We start from the raw sequence: 6,000 nt of genomic DNA, 5'->3' as shown, positions 1-6,000 counted from the left end.
CATATGGTGTCCTTAATGGTAGTTAACATTTCTCTGGATTGTTCCTTTTTCTTCATCTTTTTTTCTCTTTGCGTTCGAATTCCACAATGTCTAATGATTTGTCTTCAAATTTGCTATTTTTTTTTCCTTGTCATCTCAAATCTATTGTTGAGCACCTCTAGTGAATTTTTATTTTGGTCATTTTAATTTTCAACTATAGAATTTCCATTTGGCTTTTTAAAAATAATGTCTGTCTCTTTATTGCTATTTTCTATATGATCAGACATTGTTCTCACACCTTCCTTTAATTATTTATGCATGATTTCCTCTTGCTCTATGCATATCCTTACACAGACTGCTTTGAGGTCTTTGCTAAGTTCCACATCTGGGCTCTTTCAAAAACAGTTCAGTGTTGCCTGCTTTTGTTTGTTTGTTTGTTTGTTTGTTTGTTTGTTTTCCTTGTGTATGGGTCACCCTTTCCTATTTTTTTTTTGCATGTCTCATAATTTTTGACTAAAAATTAAAAAGTTAAATAATATAGCAACTTCTGGAGACTGATGCCCTCCCTCATGGGTTGATGTTGCAGCTGTTTGCTTAGCCATTTATTTATTTGTTTAGTGCATTGACTGATCTGATTCTGTGAGGTCTACTTCCCCTTGATATGCAGCCTCTGGGGTTCCTGTCAGATATTCTTTCTTTTTTTTGTCTTTTAGCCTGTCTACCTCCACATTTCCTCTGGGACTGCATAGGCCACTTATTGTTCAAAGGTTATACTTAAGTCTTGTTTAGTCACTTAGATTTTTATACTTTATCATTGCATGTATGAGTAGCTTAAAGGCTATTACCACAGTTTAAGAAATTTATGTTTTTACCCAATGCTCAACCAGGGACTAGTAGCTTCTATTTTGCCTCTCAGATAACTTCTGAAAAGGCACAGTCTTGAGCATGCATAGTCTGTCACACATCATATGCCAAGAATGCATATGATTTTATTTTTAAGACTCGCTTCTTAGGAGTTGCACTTTGGTAAGAGTAGTTTATTATTCAGTCAATGATTGGTGAGAACCTGTGCTTGTGGTCCTGATGCCAGTGAACCTTCTGGTCTTTGTTGATTGATCTGCATGCGGCTTAGGGAATATCAAATTTATTCCACTCCCTGCTCTGATTACTCCTGAGTGATGCCTAGAGCTTATACTCAGTACTTCTTACCTGCAGGGGTAAATGTGATACCAGAAAATTCTTTTTGGCTATCCCTTTTTTGATTCTATTAAACTTCTAATACCTGTGTCATTTTGCTTATTTTGGCTTGTATCATAGAGTTATGAGAGCCCTTTTAATTACTTTACACCAAAATCTTCCTTCTTTTTAGCAATGCCATTAGGCATAAAATTCTCCACATTCTGTTCCATACAGAGTTGTTTCCTCAGGGAAAGCTATGGGGCCCTTTAAGACTTGTTTCTCCCCCAGGGTAGAGCTTTTGTGACATCACACTAGAGCTGGAGGTAGAGATAGTGACCTAGTTCTCATGGAGTAGCACTGTTTGACGAGGGCTCACTGGGAACATGATATGGTGGTCCCTAGTTTTCCTGGTTTGCCTTCCCCAAAGTAAAATCTCTGCCTTATGAATGAGCTGAACAGGATCAACTGGGGCCCTGCTTTGGATCAGCCTTACATGCCTGGGGAGAGTTTCTAATATGAATGAGGCTCCTTGGGGAAGAGAGACCTGATCTCTCTGCTGCTCTTGCCTGGAATAAAGCTCCTACAACAAGGGACTGAGAGATGAGAAAAACCTGACAGCATGCTCTTCACAAGTTGGAAATGTAGCCCTACACTGATGCTATGAGGAAAGGGAGCCTCCATCTTCATCACTGTACTTACCAGAATGAGAGCTCCTGGAACATTTTCATAAGAAGTGATGTGGGGGAAGAAAAAGGACAGGAGTGAGTTGTGGCTCAAATGCTTCAGATTTTCACTGTTCTTACTGAGATTTAGTAGATTTTCTTGAATGAATGTTTCTCCATTTTCTGTATGCCCTTAGGGCAGTTTCCAGATTCTTTAAATGATTGTTTTAATACCTTTTTCCAGGAAAATGGTTGTTTCTTTTGGGCAAAGAATCTTCCATGCTACTCAGTCCTCAATTCTGAACAGGGCTCAAAAAGCACTCAACTTTTAAAGTCAAGAACATTAATATCCTAGTAAAAATATTTTAAAAATACATTGCTGAAACCCATTGGAATAATAATTTATCATAAGCCATAAACCAGAGTTAATTCTAGATGTCTGAGCAGAGTTGTGTCCTGTTTTTGAGTAGCATATGAAATGCTTCTAAAGGGTGCTTTTGGTCACTGAGTCAAGAGGAGAAGGGAATCAGGTAAATTTCACTTTTCCTGACATTACTGCTCTGTTCAGCACAGTGATTTTAGAGGCCTAGAAGCAGTCTTACATCCCATTTCATCTGTAAGGAAGGATGCCATCTAGACTTGGTGAGGCTAGACATAGACTGCCATGTGACAAGGGTCTACTGAGTGTAAAAACACTCAAGCACTCTGAAAAAGCCCTGCTCACTCTCTGTGTACTTGCCGTTTCAAAAACAGGTAACCAGATGTCATCCAATCTGGAAATTTGGCCTCTATTTCAATGATATCAGGAATTAAACTATTCAGGTGATTGGCTGAGGACTGGTTGGAAAGATCAATATCATATACAGTTAGTGGTTCAGAGATAGATGGGAGTTCTGTGGGACACTAAGACCATGGCATGAGTTCTGATCTGCTCACCTCCCTGGGTCTTGTCTCATTTCTTTGCAACAGGTCTGGCTTAAGATGAGATTATCAGTTTTATACATTACTCAGTGCTCATCATGACAAGTGTACTACTTAATCCCTATCACCTATTTCACCCATCTCTCAATCTTCCTCCCCCTTAGTAATCATCAGTTTGTTCTCTATAGTTAAGAGTCTATTTCTTGGTTTTTCTCTCTCTCTCCCTTTCTTTGTTTCCTTTGCTCATTTGTTCTGTTTCTTAAATCCCACATATGAGTGAAATAATATGGTATTTGTGTTTCTCTGACTTATTTCACTAAGCATTATACTCTCTAGCTCCATCCATGTTGTTGCAAATGGCAAGATTTCATTCTTTTGTATTGTATATATAAAATTAATATAATACTGTATGTTAACTACCCTGGAATTAAAATTTAAAAATGTTTTTAAAAATGAGATTGTCCCCCAAATCTCCCCCAAGTCCAAAGAACATTAAAACTGAAAATGACTGTAAAGGAGATGGTAGACAAAATAATGACCTTCAAAAGATGTGCATGTTTTAATCCCCAAACTTTATATATGTTATGTTACTGGCAAAGAAAAATGAAGGTTGTAGATTAATTAATATGATACTCATCTAATCTTAAAATAAGGCACTTATAAGGATTATCCAAGGGGGCTCCTGAGTGGCTCAGTTGGTTAAGCATTGTACTCTTGGTTTCAGCTCAGGTCATGATCTCATGGGTTATGAGATGGAGCCCCGCATTGGGCTCTGTACTCAGTAGGGGGTCTGCTTGAAGATTCTCTCCCTCTGCCCCTCCCCGACTCATGCATACATGCACGCACTCTCATGCACTTTCTGAAATAGATAGATAAATCTTTTAAAAATAAGTATTATCCAGGTATGTCCACTGTAATCATAATGGTTCTTAAATGGGGAAGAGAAGGCAGGAAAGTGAGTGTCAGACTGGTGTGACATAAAAAGACTTGACTCCTCATTGCTGGCCTTGAAGATGGAAGGTAACCAAGAGCCAAGCAATGTGGGTGGCCTCTAAAAGCTGGAAAAAAACAAGAAAAGTGATTCTTCCCTAGAACTTCCAGAAGAAACCAGCTCTGCTGACACCTTGACTTAACCCAATGAGTTCTATTTTAGACTTCTGCCCCCTAGAACTGTAAGATAATCAATTTATGTTGTTTTAAACCACTGTTTGTTTTTTGTTGTTGTTGCTATAGCAGCAATAGAAAACAAAAACAAAGGCACTGGGCTTTACACTCTGATTTTATAAATGAGATATTAAGGCTCAGAGATGTCAGGTGATTAGCTGCAAATCACACAGGTAGTAGAAGCAGAGCTTGCTGATTCTAATTCAGTAGACAACTCAGACACCAACCCACACATTCATCTCTCATTGATAAAATGGGAATGATAACTCATAGCTTCCAGGGTAAACTGTGGGTTAAAAGATCTAGTCCCATGACTAGCAAAGACCTCATCATCATCAAATGCTAGCCTGAGCATCCACTGCCCTCATCTCTCCTTTTCTACCAGTACTGTTCTAATAAAACACTTCCTTACATCAAACCATGTCACCCATAGTTTGTACCCATTATTCTTAACTCTACCCTTCACGTCATAAAGGAAATCTCTATACCTGAAAATATTTGATACTGAAAATAATCCTCCAGAATCCCCTTCTTCAGGCTAAGTATCCTGGATTTTATTCTTCATCTTGCATGGATCAGAACTCTTGCCTCCTTGTTCCTGTTCCACATGTAATGAGCACTACTTCATTCAGAGGTAGTGAAAGTGGCATCTAGGTTTATATGAAACATCTATTTACTGCCCTACTGACAGGGGCAGAGCTGAATAGGGCAATTTTCTACACAGTTCTATTAATGGTTTCTAGATCTCACACTGAGCTGCATCTCCCATGAAATAACTATATATTTGGCTTGGGGCCCTCAATTCCTCAAAACATCATTAGCACTCGCTTATATTTAAAAGGCATAAAGTGTGACCCATCTTTCCAAATTATTAAGTCTTTTGCAGATGCTCATTTTGTCATGCTATGGATCTCCGTCTACCTACCATCTTAGATGTAACACAGTCACATCCAAACACATGAAAATGAGAGAAAAATGAGCATTAGGAATTTTAAAGAGCCCCAAATCAGTGGCTCCCAGAATTTTATATTTCTTGGATCAAGCAAAATTTAAAATAAAATTTGGGGGACTGACTAGAAGTAATGGTCTTTTATCTTAACAAAAGAGATCTTCAAGAAAATAGAAAAACATTAACATATGCTATTACTATATCATAATTTTAATATTCAAAAAGTAGAAAAACAGAAATCTCAAAATGAAAATTAGTATCTTTTTTTTAAAAAAGGACAAAAGAGAAAAAATTAAAAAGGACAAAAGACATCTATGTGCACACACACACACATACACAAATAAATATATATACTCCATACACTATAATTGTATTTCATTTACCCATAGATCAGTGGTCTTCAAGGCTGGCACATGTCCTTGGAACTACCTAGTAATCACTCTCTAATTTGTCTAATTATATCTAGGATTCCAAACATACTTATTTCATTCATTCACCTATTCAAATATTTATTAAGTAATGTGATGGGTTTTTAATGTTTTCTCCATATTCTGGGATGTGATATGGACAAGTAGGAGAACTGGAAATTTTGTAGGGCCAATATTTCTGTATAGTTTTCATCTATATTGCACTTCAATTTTCTCTTTCTAATATATATTGTATCCTATTTAATGCAAAAGTTTTTTAATTGATTGAGAAAGTGTAGGCAAAATACTACCAAGTGGACACCTCTCTTATATATCACCTGCATGTCTATAAAGTATACAGGCCTTTAATTCAGTAAAATAATATACAAGAGAGGAAGAACATATTGATCTACTATATAAGAGCACTACTTGAAATTGAAAAATAAAGCATTCGGCTTTTGCCCTTGAATATCTTACAGATTGTGCCCATAAAAACACTTAAAATTTAAGTAATTTCACATTATACAGCTCCTTTTTAGAATGTGGAAGATCTATTATCACCAGGACTCAGTCAACAACAATTAAGTAGAGCTAAGTGACTGCCACACCCTCAGATGGGGCAAACTTTCTTCATTTTGTTCCAGTCCCTGCCATTCCTGATGGTTAACTGTACAATGAGGTTAAGTGCTTGTTGCATCACTCATGCAGTGCACCCATGTCTTTAACAGAAGTGGGGGAA

At 37.2% G+C, this 6,000-nt stretch overlaps 1 long non-coding RNA gene across 3 annotated transcripts in view; it reads left to right on the top strand.

The window, feature by feature from the left end:
* The first annotated feature begins 1,469 nt into the window (after window positions 1–1,469).
* Window positions 1,470–6,000, top strand: part of LOC144316072 (uncharacterized) — a 31,970-nt gene continuing 27,439 nt past the window's right edge. For 2 of the 3 annotated variants that reach the window (XR_013381875.1, XR_013381878.1), the window contains exon 1: window positions 1,470–1,919. This is a non-coding gene — a long non-coding RNA (uncharacterized LOC144316072). Of the gene's footprint in view, window positions 2,351–6,000 lie in introns of all 3 variants that reach the window. The other variant, XR_013381874.1, reaches the window with a different exon arrangement.

The sequence above is a fragment of the Canis aureus genome, chromosome 1, assembly GCF_053574225.1.
Source record: "Canis aureus isolate CA01 chromosome 1, VMU_Caureus_v.1.0, whole genome shotgun sequence".
Taxonomy (NCBI): Eukaryota; Metazoa; Chordata; class Mammalia; order Carnivora; family Canidae; genus Canis; species Canis aureus.
The sequence above is the reverse complement of the archived record's forward strand: the minus strand, read 5'-3'. Positions and strand labels throughout refer to the sequence as shown.